This window comes from Alligator mississippiensis, chromosome 1, assembly GCF_030867095.1.
Source record: "Alligator mississippiensis isolate rAllMis1 chromosome 1, rAllMis1, whole genome shotgun sequence".
Taxonomy (NCBI): Eukaryota; Metazoa; Chordata; order Crocodylia; family Alligatoridae; genus Alligator; species Alligator mississippiensis.
The window spans coordinates 7,264,531-7,282,163 of NC_081824.1; the positions used below are offsets into that span (position 1 = coordinate 7,264,531).

General features: G+C 49.8%; 1 long non-coding RNA gene across 1 annotated transcript; it reads right to left on the reverse strand.

Moving 5' to 3' along the window:
* Nucleotides 1-10,298: 10,298 nt before the first annotated feature.
* Nucleotides 10,299-17,352, reverse strand: LOC132250828 (uncharacterized). The gene is made up of 2 exons (XR_009462473.1): nt 14,606-17,352; nt 10,299-14,037 (listed from the first exon to the last, which is right to left on the reverse strand). It is a non-coding gene; the product is annotated as an uncharacterized LOC132250828 (long non-coding RNA).
* Nucleotides 17,353-17,633: the final 281 nt, after the last annotated feature.

A 17,633-nucleotide genomic window follows, 5' to 3' on the forward strand; every position in this document is an offset into this window, starting at 1 on the left:
GCACAAAGGGGTGGCTAAGCTTTGCCTGATGGAAAAGCCAGGGAAGGATAACAGCGAGAAGTTTGTTCCGGGGAAGAAACGGGACTGGAGGAAATAGAAGGAAGCCGACGCTATTGAGAGGGAGCTGCCCACTCTCGGGTCCGGCCGCGGAGGGAGACAGGCATCTGTGCAGACAGCTCAGTGGGATCCCGGGCTGGGGCTCCACGTGGAGCACGTGGGAGGTATCCGAATTAACCCTTTACCCGCCGGATGGCCAAGCCTGAGTCCAGTGAATTGCCATTCCAGCTGCTGTGTGCGTAAACCCGCGTGTGCCCACAGCTCCTGCCTGGTTTGATACGATTCAGGACCTGGGCCAATCCAAACCTCACATCTGCAGCCCTAAATGCCACTCCCCCCCCAACCAATACAGCTTATTTAATAATACAATATTAATTATAATTTAATAATGCAATAGTATGCATTAATAATACAATATGTGTAATTTAATAATGCACTATTATTTCCATTTCTATTTCTGGAGGGGCCTGGAGGCTTAGTGTCACATCAGAGCACATCTATAGATGGCAGTATGAGCCTAGAGAAGAGTCAGTAAAGACTGGTTTAATAAGGGATCACAAAAAACCTTGGGACTGTCAAGCAAGAAACCTCTCAGACATTTCCTAGACCATTACTGCTATAAAAGCACAGCAAGCCTACCCGAACGATGGTACCAATGCAAGTCATAAACATGGTTGACGTTCTTTCAACATTATTAGTAGTCAAAAGTGTACTAGATCATATTCATTTTTTGTGAGCGTAGAAGAACAACGGCTCAAAAAATAAGCAATATCCTCACCCAGAAAATAAAGGATTTTATTTATTTTATTTTATTTGTCACATTCACCTATTTTCCCAAAGATGTAATGATCAAAAATTGGAGGTTCGTGTCTTAAAGGAGGAAACTCGTTCTGAACAGTTTGGTTGGAAGGAAAGATTTGCCTTCCCAAAACAAGGTGCACGTCTTATTGGAGGGTATGTGGTATGCGAATAAGTACAGTATGTTGCAAAGTCCTGCCACTTCATTCATTAGTATTTATATTATAGTGGTATCCAAATCCTTAGGCTTTGTTGTTCCAGGTGTCATACAAGCCCTGAGGGAGACCCAGTCCCTGTTCTAAAGAGTTAATCTAAATACCCACACTTTGCAATCATTCATGCAAGTAGTGCCACTGAAGTCTCTGCGACATACAAAAGGAAAAGGCAGAAAGATAACTTATTTTCACGTACATTTGCTATATTTTTTGTACAATATCACCTTTCACAAAAATAAAGCAGTATCTTTTTTTGTAGGGGAGAAGTGGCAGCTGTTATTGTCACTAAGGCTAATGGTAGAAGATTTGATCGCTCTGTGTAAGAAAGCACATGAATACAAAAACATTTAAACATTAAAAAGAAATACTTCATAAACATGTAAGTGAATCTTTTTTTGGGTGGGTTTTTTTTTTCCTAACTTTCTGCCCAAATCCTAAATAGGCCCCAGAGAGTGGGGCTGTTGAGTAAGATGGTGCTGGTTTTACATAGATTACGTCTGCACTGCAGTCGGAGGCATGTCACGGCTCACGTAGGCATACCTGAGCTAGCATTCAGCTGGCAAGCTTGGGTCCTTAGTGCTCACAGTGCAGTCAAGTGAAGCGTATCTGTAAGCGTGCAGACTGCAGCCCGGTACCGAGTGCTCTGTTGAACTCCCCTAGGGTCCAGCTTTTAAAAGTGTCACATCTTCCCTTGATTTACAAGAAGCAATGACTTCATTCGGAGTTTTGAAAACCAAGCTATCTGGATCAAAAGCTGGGCTCCCAAAATGTGAACCATCCACAATTAGAGAACCTGTTTGCAAACATGCTTCAGCCCAGCCACCACAGCAGGTCCTGGAAGAAAGATGTGCCAATGTAATGAAAGGTGTGTTTTAAAACCATCCTGTTTAAACAGGTGGAAGGGGCGACGAACTTATTTTGGTTTAAATCAGGTCATATGTGACTCAGTTTAAATTGGTTTATTTAAGCTAACCCAAAATAAGCCACACTATTATTGAAATGCAAGTGTCTGCAAGGGGATTTGAAGAGTCTGGACACCATCTGTAGACCCAAGAAGAGCTTAATGCAGCACAGTAATGCTTCTTGGTAGACCCAAGAAGAGCTGGGGAACCAATATCAAGGACTGGACGGGGCTTTAACCGGCAGAGTGCACAAAGCTAGCTCAACACAGGGTGGAGTGGAGGAGGGTTGTTATAGCATCCAAGGTGCTCCAGCGGTCGCAGCAGCCCTGGGACGACTTGACTTGAACACCGTTATAAATAAGTGACAACTTGAACACCCAGCATAAAAAAGATTAAATTTATTAACACTCAAATAAGTTCTTAGTAGAAAATAGCCTCAGTCCACAAGACCAGCTTGCATTATCTGCAGAGAGTTTCTCACTTGGATTACAAAAGGAACTTCCCATCATCCTAAAAGGCCAGAGCTTGAATCTGGGCTGGGCACATTCATATCTTGTCCACTTTAATTATGGGCTCAGCTGCTCTGGTGTGACTGATGACCAAAAAAAAAATCCCTGGTCCTACAGCGCTGGAAAATGAAGTCCTCCCTCAACACACAGACAGACACAAATGGCTGGGGTATTCATCTCAGACTCCCAATAACTAAATCACCACTGAGCCGTGGCCTCTGGAAACTATCAGCCCGAGAAGAAAACTTCAACGTGTTTATGAGCGTGTCAAATAGGGGAAGACTCTGGAAGCCCCATTTTTATGCTATTGCTGTGCCAAGTCACTGCTGCTGGGCTACGGTGAATGAACAATTAAGGGCTCTTGCTACAGCTCCAGAGCTGTGCGTTCAAACCCCCATTCTGGATTTGCATTGCACCTCACTGTGGACCCAGATGTAAAAGGATATGTGGTCATTTAAACTGGGAAGTCAAAGAGGGACAGATGTGATGATAGCTCTTGGCTTTAGACACGACTGTGTCATCATTACCCCACTGCCCAGATGAGATTCATGATTTGACCAGGCGGCTGATACACCAAAGAGCACTTTTCACCTACAAGTCTTTCTCCCATATAAATGACTTCTTATGACATGTCTGCAAATAAGTGCTCGGGATCCCATTTCACAGGTGGGGGAGCAAAGAGCTTAACAGTTCCCCACACGGGTGCAGCTGAGACAGCACCTTCAACGCCTGGCTCCCTGGCCTGTGCTTATATCACTAGCCCACGCTGCTCTTGCCAAGCCTGCGATACGTGGACGCACCCGCTGGAGTCCTCTTTAAACACTGGAGTCGGACTCGTAAGACTTAGTCCGTAGGCAGTTTAGAAATGAAAAGGCAGTAGCAAAATCAGAGTGAGCCAGCGACGAAATAGGCTCCGAATCCCAGCTAAGGAAGAGGTCATTCACGAGCCAAATCAGCTTCTGTGCTGTCGGATGGCCTCGGGCCAGACTGAAAGTGCTTATTTGAGTGAATTCTGGGAGAGGTGTGATGGAAGCACTAGGGACACGAGTTGCCTCGGGACTTTAAAACGAAAAGACAGGTTTGATTTAGGACAATGATTAGAGAGAACAAGAGGATTAAAGGTGAGCACTGGGATAAAGGAGTGTTAGTCTAGCTGCTGTGCGAGAGACATCGGCTCAGCCGCCAGGCCAGGGGAGAGATTAACAACGTCCAATCTGCAGAGCAAAAGATGTCAAAACGGGTGACCCATGGCTGGAAGACAAAGGGGTTCAAAGAACAGTCACCGGGGCGGATGAGGCTGAGTGGCACGTTCACAGCTCAAGAATTAATTGCATCTGAGAGAATTCATTGCATCCATTGCCAACTGAGGGATGAGCGAGCAGACAGAGGGCAGGGCTGAGAATAGCAGAGGGAGCAAGGGAAAAAACAGAAGCAGAGGAGGCAGAAAAGGGGGGAAAATGAAAGCGTGATTTCCATTTCATTAGCTCAGTGTATTTTTGGAGAGTGCGGGGCAGGCCTTAGTATATTGTAAGAAACAGCCCTTGCTCTGAAGGGTTTCTCATTTAAACAAAGGGTGGGAGTATAAGGCCCAGACTGGGGAATCTGGGGCATTTTAGGCACAATTTGGGGCTAAAAGCAGCAGCAGGAGAAAAGGTGGGGTAAGGTGAATGGTGGCCACGTGAATCCCCCTGGTTCCCAAGTTGCACCAATACAGCAACCCCAGCAGCCACAGGGACTAACCCTGCTGCTGGCGCTCCTCTCAAGTCGCCCGGCCCATGGGGCCAAATGACTTGGATACCCCTGATCCAAACTGGAAAAGCAGAAGAGGGCTGAACAGCTGGGGAAGTATCATTATTTTACAGAAACGGAGGGTCGGAGATACCCTGCTCTCGAGAGCACCATCAAGAAGCACGTGCCCTCCACCTATGACACACATGCCAAAGTCAAAAAGGAGGCAGGGAGGCTACAGGGTGCCATCCCCTCCACTGCCACTCTTCATCCCCAGTGTGACTGAGAGCAGCAGGAAGGGACCCCCTCAGGGTGGCTTCATTGCCTCCTTTCCAGGTTTGCAAAGCAGGAATGGGGGGCCAAGGGCACTCCTCTTGGCTGCACCTGCAAGAGGGCCATGAAGGGATAGAGACGCATCCTCAGGGACTCTTGGGGAAGTGGTAGGAAGATACCAGAAGGGATAAAGGGGCGCAGGAGAATCTGAAGGAGGCTATATTAAAAACCAGGCAGCAAACTGTCCCTGTGAGAAGAAAAAGGAGACGGAGTGAGAGATTGCCTCAAATACTCTTGAATGACCCCAAAATCAAAAAGGAATTGTAGGAAGAGCAGGAAGAAAGACATGAAACTATGGAGCAGCATCAAGGAAGACCATAAGATGGATGAGAGGCAAGCATGGAGTGCAAGGCAAAGCGGCAGCTGGCTTGAGGTCAAGAAGACGAAACTCAAACAAGACGCATGCAAAGTGCTGCTCTTTCCTTGTTAATGAACAGCACCGATACAACATCAGGAATAATTGGCTGGGCACCAGTTCTGCAGTTCTCGGGGAGAGAGCAGCGTCTGTGTGAATGTGAGTCACTGATGCACTTCTACCACAGACAAAGCTGGTTGTATTTGGGGATGCATCAACCGGATGCAGGCCAATCTGATGTGCACTGGGAGCCTTTGCCCACCAAGTAAAGCGAAAAGCTGCCCTTAATTTGGGGGGGCCACTGAGTGCACATGGAGTGATTATGGGGGACAACATGGATGGGAGTGAGGGTACAAGGGTCAAAACTAGTGTGCCTGGGGAGACACCAAGCAGATACACTGGACGGTACCCTCTGGCCCTCAAACACGTCCAAGGAGCCAGCAGTCACTGCCCAGTGAAACTCTTCCCAGAGATATGAGCAGACCAGGAACAGGAAAATGGCTCTGCAGTCCCCAGGTGTCTCCCCGAGCCAGAGCCTCCTTCCTGCTCAGATACATTGCTAGCTTGGATAGGGCCAGGAGGAAGGTGATAGGAGATCCCATGGATGGGGCCGCAGCTGGGCAATGCAAAAACCAACAGGTGCTGGGAACATCCAGAGCCTCTGCAGCGAGCTCTGGAGGAGGTGGTGAAGGGGCTGCAGCCTGGTGCACTCCAGGTAGGCAAGTGCAAGGGTCTCCCTCTGCTTGCAGAAGGGGCAGGTGTGAGGGGCATCCATGAAGCAAGCCAGATACAAGCCCGTGATGATGACTCCATGGAGGAGCCTCCATCTGAGGTCTGTGATGGCATGCAGGACCAGGGTGGAGTATAGACTCCTCCACCAAAGACCCTTGTCCTAGCTGAGGGTCTCCCCCCACTTGGTGACCGGACAGGAATTGAGTATGGGATGATGGAAAGTGCAGACCACAAGCGTGTAGAGCTGGTAGCAATGGGCTGCCCAGAAGTGGACCAGCTCGGTATCCCTCAGCCTGCTAAGATGGCATGGTAAGGAGTGCTGCAGGGCCTGTTAACAGGGCGCAGGAAGTAATTACCCTGCCCTTAGTGCTGGAGAGTCACTAGCCTGAATTTTACACCCATTTATGGGCACCAAACCTTAAAGAAGTCATATACAACCTGGAGAGGCCCAGAAGCAAGCAACAAGAAGGATCAGATGTTTTGAAAACTTCATCTGTAAGAGAAGGTAGGAGGAGCTGGGTACTTTTACTTTCGAATGAGGAGACAGGGCAATGATAATAATCTTTTGCTGTTCTGGGTGTAAGACAAAAAAAAGAAATAATCTTAACTGACAGCAAAAAAAGGATTTAAGGTGCGTATTAGGAAAACATTTCTAATATAAGGATAGAGAAGCACTGGACTGGGCTACCTAGGGAGGCTGCAGAATCTCCTTTATTGGAAGTTTTTGAGGACATTTTAGACAAACACATGTTCGGGAGGTGGGAAAAGGAGGGTCTCCTTTTTTTGGATTTGGTCTCAGTGGGGACAGAGGTGGATTAACGCATGGGCCCCTGCCAGTCAGGGCCCTCCCGGATGCCTGGGTTCCCTTGGGAAACGGTGGGTTTCCCTGTGCAGGCGTGCAGCGTTCCAGCCTGCAAGGGGTCCTGGTTTGGGCTGTCGGGAACAGGACACAGGGGACACGCATGCATATGGCCAGGAGTACAGCCGGGCACATGGAGAGCAGCTCCTTGCAGGTACATCTGTGGAGGGGAAGGGGCATAGGGGGGCAGATAGAGGCCCTAATGGTGAGAGAGGGAGTGGGGCAGAGGCTGGGGGCACTGCCTAGCCAGGGTGGTGCATGGGACTCGGGGCTGGGGCGGGGAGCAGGGTAGGGCCACAGGAGCTCATCCAGGGTGCATGGTGGTGGGGGGCAGCTTCCCACTGCTGTGCACACACCCCAGGGGAGGCATGGTGGGGCATGTGCTCCCCCCCCCCCCGATTTGTGCATGGGGCAGATGCAGGTTGCCCACTATGAGCTTGGGGCTCTGGAGCAGACTCTGCTGCCTTTCCTTCGGGAGCCTCACACTGGCTGTGTGGCCCCTACCTGTCTGGCAGCAGTGGGGGTGGCAAATTGTGCCTCCCACTGCTGGGCAGGCAGAGGATGCATGGCTGGTGTGGGGCTCCCAGGGCAAAGGCAGCAGAGCAGGCAGCTTGCATCCTCCCTCGCCTGCCTTGGCTCTACTCCAGCCGTGGCAGGGGGGAGGGGGGGGGGAGGGAGGAGAGATGGGTACGTGCCACCCCACCCCACCCTGCCTGGGACCACCCAGCCTCCCCCACGGGGCATGGAGCCTTGCCTGGCCTTGGTAGTGGCAGCACCAGGATGGGAAGGGGCCTGGGCCCCCGGGATCTGCCTGGCTGCTGGGGAGGAGTGGCATGATACATTCATGTTTATAATGGGCTGTGGGGGGCCTCCAATTTTCTATTTGCCCAGGCCCCAATAAATCTGAATCTGCCTCTGAACGAGGAGGGTGGCATTAGATGACCTTTTGAAACCCCTTCCAGCCCTTCATTTCTGTGATTTATACAAAATCTAACAGGAAGCCAGCATTAAACCCATATCATCCCCATTCCACTCCAACGCCTTCACCATGCAACCTCGCTTATGCTATTCTCATTTACACATCGCTTACCTGATCCAAAGATTGCATTTGCACAAGTGTGGATGTACTCAAGAAATGCTCACCTGCTCATCCAGTCAAGAAACAGAAACAGTGCCAGGTGACTGATACCTGACCAATCACGACCACTTAACACAACTTGACTGACAGCAGTTTGCCAAGGGTTGTTCCTAACTCAACTAAACACAAAAAAACCATCCCCAGATAGTCACATAATTTGGAATCACAAAGGCGTCTAAGGACACCATACTCTTCCCATGGCTATTCTATGAGAAGGACAAGGGGCTACATATGTCTAATAAATTATTCATTTCAAATAATGCATATAGCTCCAGGTAAAATCCAAGAGCAATAAATGAGAGCTTGGCTAAGAAAGAAGCAAACAGGTCTGCAGCAATTTTGGCATGTCCCATGACAGTCCATTTTATTTCCCCTCCATGAGAGTCTGCTAAGTTCTCACCACACAGGCCTTGTTACTTCTGAGGATGAGAGAGGGTAGACTTTGGGCAGACTTTGGTTTTGTAAAGAGAGCAAATGAGATTTGGTGGCCTTTGAAAGGGCATAAATAAGGAAACCCACAAAGACTTTGTTCACTTTGCAAAGTCGAGCTGCACTTTAAGCCGCAAAAAGGACTGACCCAATACTGTCATCTCAGGAAAGTTGGAGCAACCACTGGAAAAATAAAGGAGCACTAAAAATAACCAGTGCAAAGTTGTTAGCTCTTTAATTGCAAACTGCTTTACCTTTGTCTTGTAACCGAGTGTCACTTTGCCCTATGATCTCAGTAGTTACATTCGTTAGTGATTGCTGGGGGCTAGCTTAGGCCAGTGCACGTCAATGTGATTTACCAGTTATTCCTTGAAGGCCCCAATCCCTCTTCTTCTCTTCAACTGCTCAGATGACCAGAGCAGAGTCACCATCTGACACAATTACACCCTCCAAAACACATCGCAAGTCAAGCAACAGGGAAACTGCCAATCTGAAAGATGGAGGGGTCCGTGGTAGGAAGTAGCACAAACAGGCTTTCAGCATCTGTCTTGAGAGATGAGATCCAGATCCTTCATTTAAAAGGAAGTATTTACTAAAGATACTGTAATTAATATTGATAAATAATCTTCTGTGCAGCTCAAGATCCAGCCGGGTCTCTGTTGTTTACCAGGGACCACACTGTCTTTCTGTACAGCATGCAGAGGCAGCTCGTACCTGGATAAGCAGATCATTACAGAGGCCTTTCCTGCTCGTTCCAACAGTAGGAGATCTTGTGTAGACAAGGTGTGTTGTTACTATCACGCTAATTAAACTTGCTGTGAGCAGGGCAGGCTGCCACACTAATGCAATTGCTGGTACCCTTTTGCATTAGTGTTGCTACTGCTGAAAGATGGAAAATGCCAAGCAAAGGCTGTATGTCACCACAGCAGTGGGGCTTGTTAAATGGACTTTCCGAGCTCAGAGGACAGCAGGAGAGAGACAGCACAGAGTGACCACATGGTATCAGGAGAAGTCAATCGCAGCACTCATGCCAAGTGAAGAGCAGAATCTAGTGCTGAGCATTTCAGCAACATCCGATTGTTATCCCTTCTGATACATTCGTCGCAGGGCCATCGTAAATAAATGATGCTGGCCGCAAGCGGGATGATTTAGTTGGGGATGGTTTGGCTGGGATGATCTAATTGGGGCTGGCTTTGAGCAGGGGTTGGACTACATGTGACCTCCTGAGGTTCCTCCTAACCCTTATTTTCTATAGTTGTATGATTTTAAGTGTGGACAAAAGTGCTACCACCCCGCCGCCGATGCTGCCGCCCACAAATTGTGCCCCCCCCCCACCCCCCCCGTTTCAGGAGGCACCAGTCACCCATGCTTAGGTGACTATTCATAGAAAGGCTTAAGAAGGCTTGTCTACACAACAACGCTAGGGGAAACTAATTTGAATTAACTTACCTAAAAGGCTGCCTATACACATGCTGCTTTGCGTACTAATTACACTCGATTAATCGAGTCTGCTCTGTGTTCTAACTAGAAGGCTCCAGCGGGCCTTGCTGTCACGTGTATAAGCCACTGCACATTTAACAAGGGTCACGGGGGTGCTTTGTCTAAACCTTGTGGAATGAGGTTTAGATAAAGCATCCTGTGGCCATTTTGAAACACATGGGAGCTTAATACATGTGACGGTGAGGCGTTTTAATTCGAGCGAGTCTCCAGGAACCACTCTAATTAAAATGCCCCTCTCCCCCAGAGCACGTGTATAGGCAGGCAAAGTGGATTAGTTAAATTGCATTAAACCCTATTACGGACAATCTTATTCAGAAGTAAGGTGGCCTTACTATCAATTAGCCCAATTCAGTTTGGAAGGAAAATAAGCCACGTCAAATTAAGACCACGTTAACTTAGGGTTACAATACATCTGGGTTTTCCTGGAAGTGTCCTCTTTTTGGGTCCTCCGATCTCCGTCCGGGCAGTTTTTAAAAATATGAACAAAGATCTGGGATTTTGTTCTGTTCAGCATCAAAAAAATGTCCTGGCACCTCCTGGCTTGCCCTAGCGAGGAGCTGCATGGCACATGCACACGCATGTGGCTGGCATGCAGCCAGGCAGGGTGGGACTAGCGCCAGCAGCTGGATGCAGACATGGGAAGTAGGGGTTGGAGGGCCAGGGCTTCGGGGCTGTCCGGGGGGCTGTGTGGGGCACATGTGAGTGTGTGTGGCAGGGGTATGTGGAGTAGATGGCTATGTGAAGGGGGCAGGTGTCTGCCAGCACTGGGGAAAGCTGTCTGGGTGCTGGGGCTGCAGCAGGGCAGAGGGGTTGCGGCAGGGCACTAGCATATCCCTGCCCCACACAATCGTATCCCCCCTCTTCTTTGAAACTGTAACCTTACGTTAACTCAGAGTAAGAGTGTCCACGGGGCGGTTACTACTCCCCTTTAAGAGTTAATTCACATCAACCTGACTGAGAGTCCTGCATAGACAGCTCCGGATGTGACAACGTCCTGGTTCTGCTCAAGCAATGGGAGTGTCACCAGGATTTCAGCAAGAGATGAGCTGGTCGCGCTGCAGTCAGATCTGCCGACTTCTGTGATAAGGAACAAAGCTGTTATAGCGTTTTACCCTCATCAGCCCAGCTGGTGCACCAGGAGGGCCTGCCCAGACTCCTTCCTCACCCTGACATCAGGGAGATAAGAGCTCACAAACATCAGTAAGAGCAGCAGGAGCCAATCTTTTTGGCAAGCAGGCCACAAATTAAGCCCCGTGCCCTCCCCAAGTGCTACTTCAACCTCCTGCCCAATCTGCTGCTCTGCTTTCTGCTCCCTCCCTGTGCTCCCTGCCCAATCTGCTACTCCACTTTCCGCTGATAAGCTGCTGGGCTCTGTGATCTGCCGCCCGTGCCACTTTTGGCATGCGTGCCACAGAGTGACAACCCCACAGTAAGCATCGCAGCCTGCTCATGCAACTTGACTTTATTTGGGTTGCATTTATTGGGGTTGCATTTATTTCACCAAGCGGATCCTCTGACACGGACAGGTCTACACAGCTGCAAGAGTCTGATGTGGCCTAAGGGATCTCTTAATGCTGTGGATGTTCAAGAAGCAAGTGGGTTTTTGGTGATATCTTTTACTGGACCAACTGCATCAGTGGAGGAGAAGTTAGACCAGCTTTCTGGGACAAAGTGCCTTTCCTCAGATCTACTACAGCCTGGAGAATATCGATGTTCAAGCTGACCAGTGTGCTTCTCAGAGCCCAGAGGGATAGCTAGGCAGCTGTATATCAAGCCTCTTTGTTGGGAGAGAATTATGGAACTGCAAGATGTGTTTTACACAAAGCATAGCACTTTTCAGAGGGAGCTTGACTGATTTATGGAAGGGATTATCTGACGTGGTGGCTCCTGGTAGCAGAGGACCAGATTCAGTGACCCAGGAGATCCCTTGTAGTGCTATATTCCTACTCATTGCAGTTAGTTGATGCAAACAGGCACTTCCTTCACTTCCGGAAGCCAGCGGTAAAATCCTCATCCCACTGATGCCAAAGGGAAATTTTCAGGGGACTACGACAGGGCAAACTTGTCACTCCAGATTTTCAAACAATTTGAGGGCCAGACTTCGAAGTGCCCCATAGCTACATAGGTGTTCAGACACGCACAGCATCCAGCTGCTCTCCTTGTGATACCTAAAGACAGGCTCTGGTGCTCAAATGGAGCCAGGTTCTTCTGTCCCAGCTGGGATGCTGAGCGCTTTGAAACCTGTGCCTTGACTATTATTTTAAAATAGAAACCAAAGGACGAAAACCAAATATTTTTTAAACTAAGGGCAAAACTCCCATTAACTTCACTGAATGCCACCCAAAGAAATGGTTATCCCTCAGACCTGGGCAATTAGCTAATATTTGGGATGTTACTAGGCAGTTTCTGTGAGGACTCATTGCTAAGAATCAAGCATATCTTTGGTGTCATCTTGCTGGTTTATAACAATCAGTTGTGCATAAAGTCCTGTTTCTTGGAAAACAATGGGCATAAAAAATGGCCAGAAGTTTCATTGCTCAAAAATCCCCAGCCTGCCACTCCTGTGGGCTCTGTGCCCAAGAAGCATCCTCTCTCTGGTTCCTCTCAAGGTCACACACACACACACACACACACACACACACACACACACACACAGGTTGCGAATCAATATACTCACCCCACTTTGTTTGCAATTGGAGGAACTCTGCAGTTAACTTATGACCTACCAGGAGACCTAGTACTTGAGAAGTAGCATGCTGTTTGCGGCTGTCTTCACTGTATAAAGGAGCTTGACTCCTCCTGTTAGCGCATCCATTGGCTTTATGGCTGATTGGGTCCCAAGACCTTTTAGCCTAACATTACTGAGAAAGAAGGTGGGGCAGGATGGCACCATGAAGACTAAGTCAGGGGTGGGCATAACATGGCCCATGGGCCAGATGAGGGATTTTGTATAGTCCATAGCAGGTCCCTCGGTCCTACCTGGCCTAGGCGCAGAAGGCAGCCTGGGCTGTGGGGTGCACAGCTGGTCCTGCCACCCTTAGGCATGGTGTGGGGCAGGAGTAGTATGGCAGCTGTCCCTTCCAGCTGCCACTGCCACTGGACCCTGCACCCTGGCACATCTGCCCTGCACCCACTGCCAGAAGCAGGACTCGTGCATGCAGAGCACGTGGCTGGGCATATGGGATGAGGCTGCGGGCGGCTGGGGACTAGCATCCAGGAGCAGGACAGGTAGGTGAGGCCGGGATCACATGGCGGTGGCAGCACAGGGCCAGGGCCCAGGGCAGAGCTGTGATCCTCTCTCCATAGGCCCCTACCCGTGGAACTGGCACTCGTCGCAGGGGCATGCAGGGAGCGGATCGTGGCTCTGCCCCAGGCCCCAGCCCCGCACTGTCACGGCTCCACCTGCCCCTTCCACTCCTGGATGCTGCTCCATCCCAGCTGCCCAGCCCAGCACAGACCAGAGCCACTTAGGGAGCTTTGGTGAGCTATTGTGGGGCAGGGGTTGCTGACCCAGCCCACGACAACTCATCAGTGACCCCTGGACTAACTCATGCAGTTTAGTCTATAAGGTGCCACCTTGCCCTGCCTTCTGCTTAACATCAGACTAACATGGCTAATTGCCTCTCATTAAAAAAAGGGCAACGATCTCTAACACAGCAGCCCACCCCGAGCAGGAGTAAAACCAATCAAACAGCCCCATCTCAGCTATCAGTACATCTTGCAGTTCCCACTTATTCCCAGGTTTACCTCTGCCGGACTGCAACCCTGCATTGTCCAGTACGTTCCAATTCACCGATAATGTCTTAATTCAACGGCGCTTCTTGTAAACCAGGAACTGCCGCGTCTTTCATTTGTTTGCTTGTTGCAGAGGTAATGAACCAGGGATCCTATTAGCTCCCATTTATCCTACAGACGCACTCAGATCCACATCGAATGCAAACGGCACTTCTAATGGTATTTGTAAACATCATTGTTTAAAGAGCTTTCCCTGAAGCATTCAAAAAAGCATTATGCTTAGGGATAAAACTCTGGTGGGCGTGTACATGTATAGGCGAAAGAATGCATATATTACCAATGTACAATGCAAATTACTCACACACCGCCCTTGCCTTTTCCTCAAAAATCAGCCCTCCAAACCTGGTGTGCGTGCCCTATGTGGAGAAGCTGATTTTTTTGCACTGGAATGGAAGAGACCTGGAGAGCTGTAACGGCTACCATGCTTCTCACCTTGGCCCTAGGGAGGGAAGGGTGGAGTTCACTGTTAGGGGTTAGGTTCATTGTCAAATTGACAGCAGCTTCTGGCTCAGCAGCCAAAAGCTGCTGCCAAATCAGCAGTGGCTGTGAAAGGTTTAAAACGTTAGCTTTTGTTGATGCTCCAGATTGTCCTCTGCCTCTGAGGTCAGGACGCAGCCAGGACTTGGGAAACATGTATTCTTCTTCCTTCCCACAGCGAGGTGCGTGTCTTATCTGGGGGCATGTGGTCTGCAAAGAAAACATGGGATACACAAATCAAACAAGCTAGAGCTGGAATAGACAGTCAGTGAGCTGGCCCTGACAGTAGTGGGTGCTTTGGAGCAGGGCTGCCCAGCTAGTGCCCTGTAGGCTGCATGTGTCCTGCAAGGGGTTAAACTGTGACCCGCGAGGCTTGTCGCTGCATTGGTGCAACTACAGAGTCCAGGGGGTGAATGCCACTGCCGCTTGCCCCTGCACCCCATTGTCTACCACCAAGTGGGATCTTTGGTTGCCACTGGCAGGGATGGATCCAGAGGGGTACACTGGCATGGCTGCGCTGTCCCCCCACCCCATCTAACTGCAAAGTAGGAATAGCATTTGGGGACTTTTTACTAAAGAAGGTAAGACTGTCCCAGGTTAAGGCTGGCCTCGCACAGCCTGGCTGGAGTGGGGCAGAAGCGAGGGTCTGCTGAAAATCAGACTATACCGGTACTTGAATGCCAGCTGGGACCTACCGCACCAAAAGTCAGGGAGAACAGCAGAGAAAAGGGAAGGGAGGGGACATGCCTCTGAGCAGAGAAGGGGGGTGAATTCTTACCTGCTTTGGGGACTTAAACAAGTCCCCATCTTCTGCTCCCGTGGCACGGTGCTGCCTCGGGATGGTGTGGAGGCTGGGAGTGGAGCACCTCTGCAGCACCGATTGCTGCTTCCGCACCTCCACCCCCCTTGCAAAATCCTGGATCTGCTGGTGACTCAAATTCGTGTCAGGGGAAGACAGCGAGGAAGTTGAGTGGCGGTGACCTTCACAACTTGGGATCCGGAGCCACGCCAACAAGCCACTGCCCTGCCACTGAAGAGAAGTTGTCCATCCCAGAAGAAGCCCCATGCACGGTCTGGACCTGGCCCTCAGGGTCAAATAGGTTGGGCTGCCTCACTTCCAAGGAAGAGCAGAAAAAAGCCGGACAGAGTGATCCATCCTGTGTTGGGTCCTCTCACTCCTCAGCAGCAGGTCACAGCCCTGCCTTTGGCGCGAGAGCCCCGGATTGACCTGTTCTCCGAAAAACATGCTCCGGCTTTCATGGCTGTGAAAGGCCTCTTTGCATCCCTACCCCGGCACATGTCCTGCTTGCAGTTTCCTTCAGGTCACTGATGTGTCATTCTTGGATCATTTACCTCTTCCTGGAGCCCGCTTCCCGGTGAAGCACCTGGCCTCTAGCTGTTGCAATTGCATCTGCCTCGGTGGCCTTGCTGTACATGACATTTTCCTTTGCTGGCTGATGTGGAGCTGCAGAAGTGCACCAAAAACCTGCTGTGGTATAATAGCTCCTGGCACAAATAAGGACCTTAGAAGTAGATGGTCGAATGAAGGGCTCCATCCCTAGGCCTGAAAGACAGACTAAAGCAGCAATAGCTGTGGACAGTCCATTACAGTCACTGTTAGCAATATCCCAGCTGGCATTCGAGTCCTGGTGTAGTCTGGTTTTCAGCAGATCTTTGCTTTTGTCTTCATGTCCCTCTTGTTTTATTGTATTACAATAGCATCTGATGGGCCCTAGGTAACCTAGGGGCTGTTATGTACTAGGCACTGCTCAGAGAAACAGTTGCTGTCATAGGAAGCTTATAAGCAAACTAGGCACAGGTAAGAAAATGACTGTTATCGTGCCCATTTTACAGTTGGGGAAATAAGGCACGGAGAGATGAAGTGACTTGCACACAGGCTGGCTGTGGCAGAGCTGCCCTCCTGAGGCCCAGTCCAGTGCCTTAACCACAAGATGATCCTTTCTATCATTAGCTTCTGACTATTCGAGCCCTTTCCTACTCCTGGAAAACTCCTTGCCTTGTTAATATTTAGCGGCAGCGAGTTCCACAGGTTTAACTTACCGCTCGAGAGTTTCCCACCTTCGAAAGCATCTGGCATTGCTCACTGGCCGGGACAGGCCACTGGGATGGGCTGATTGCTCGGACATGTCAGTGCATTACATCCCTGTCTCCTCAGCCATATCCCATTACGGGGGATGCCACTTGTTCTAGACCCAGCTCAGTCTCCTATCCTGCCAGTCTGGCGAGAGATGTTGGTGCTTGATCTATCCATCACCGCCCTCTGAAACACCGAGTCGCAGACCAGGGAGCTTTACCCAAGTTGGAGGAGTTCATTCTGCCTGACTTCACTGCTGTTTTGAGGGATACTGGGATATTGTCTCTCCAAGAAGTCTTGACAAGCAGTGCAGGAAGGAGTCAGGTGCAAACAGTATGGGGCTGCTTAATGCTGGGTCTTTGCCTGGATGCATCTGGTATCAGCCGTTGCCAGAGCCAGGATGCTAGAATAGGGTCCTTGGGTCATAGCTAGCTTGCCAGGTTTGATGTGATGGCACCATGTAGTTGAATCCCAGCCGGTCGGACGTAGCCTGGCTTGCCCAGTGATACTAAACAAAGTGATCAGCACAGCTAAAATTCAGGAGACCGTGGCTCCCAGTCAGGTGGCCCCAAAGCCCTGCCTCTTTCAGCTTTTGAGATGGGAACAACCATCTGAGGGGTACACCCAAAGTTTAAAGCCAACCGCCTGGCAATGGCAGCAGTATTTCTGTTCAGGCAGCAGGGAGAGCCTCAACTGAATTCATGGCTCATTAAAATCTACCTGAGTCCTTCTACACTTGTCATCGCACAGGTGTTAATGAACCTCTCTCCTTTTTCATGGTCTTGATGCTCCACTAATCAAGCCAGCCTTTCTTCTGCAATTCTGCTGTCTGTTGGCTGCTCCTGGTAACGTACCTCCTATTTTGCAGCCCTGCCGATTGTTTTTAACTCAGCCCAATAAAGTTATATATGTTTTTGCTTCAATCTTAAACTGAATAGTGCAGTCCTGGGCCCCAAGTATGTTAGTAAAGCTTCTAGTTTTTTTTTTACCTGGAGAAAAATATATGCTGTGTTATATAGGATGAGGCACCATACCATCTGCACCCCCCTTTTCAAGATCCTAGATCTGCCCATGCTACCATTTTTCCCAAGTGCATTTGAAAGTCTGAGAGAGGACCAGAGGTGTGTGCTGGACACCCCACATATGAATTAGTGCTAAATGGATACACAGTTGTCAAGAAAACTGGGCAAAATAACTTCTTATGGTAAAGACCCCCAACAACTATCGTAGCTCCTTTCCTCCATTACTCTCCCGGGACACGGTGAGTAAAGTCCTGGACCCTCCCCATCAGCTAGCAGGGGACAGTGGAAGACATTGGCTTCCCATCTTGCTGCACCTAAATCCAGCTGGTGCCCATTTCCCGTGATGCTGGAGGTGCACAGCCCACCCCCACGGGGAGCGCAGAGCACCCCTCTGGTCCCGGCCCCTTGGGCTGAGAATCACAGCAAGGGAAAGCTCCAGATAGACGTCTTTTCCCCCTACCTTCTTGTAGGCTGGGGGTGATTTCACCTCTTCTGGCCAGCGCATAGGAAGTTCACAGGGAGTTACGATCGGTCTATACTTGGCTTGTCGTGAAGGAAGACGAGGCTCAGCCCTGAAAGAAATAATGAGGTGAGAATGGCAGAAATCTGTTGATCGGCACCAGTCTTACCTCCAGTCCGGTGCGACCCCACTGCAGGACCCATTTCCAGACAATCATCCTCTCCTCCAG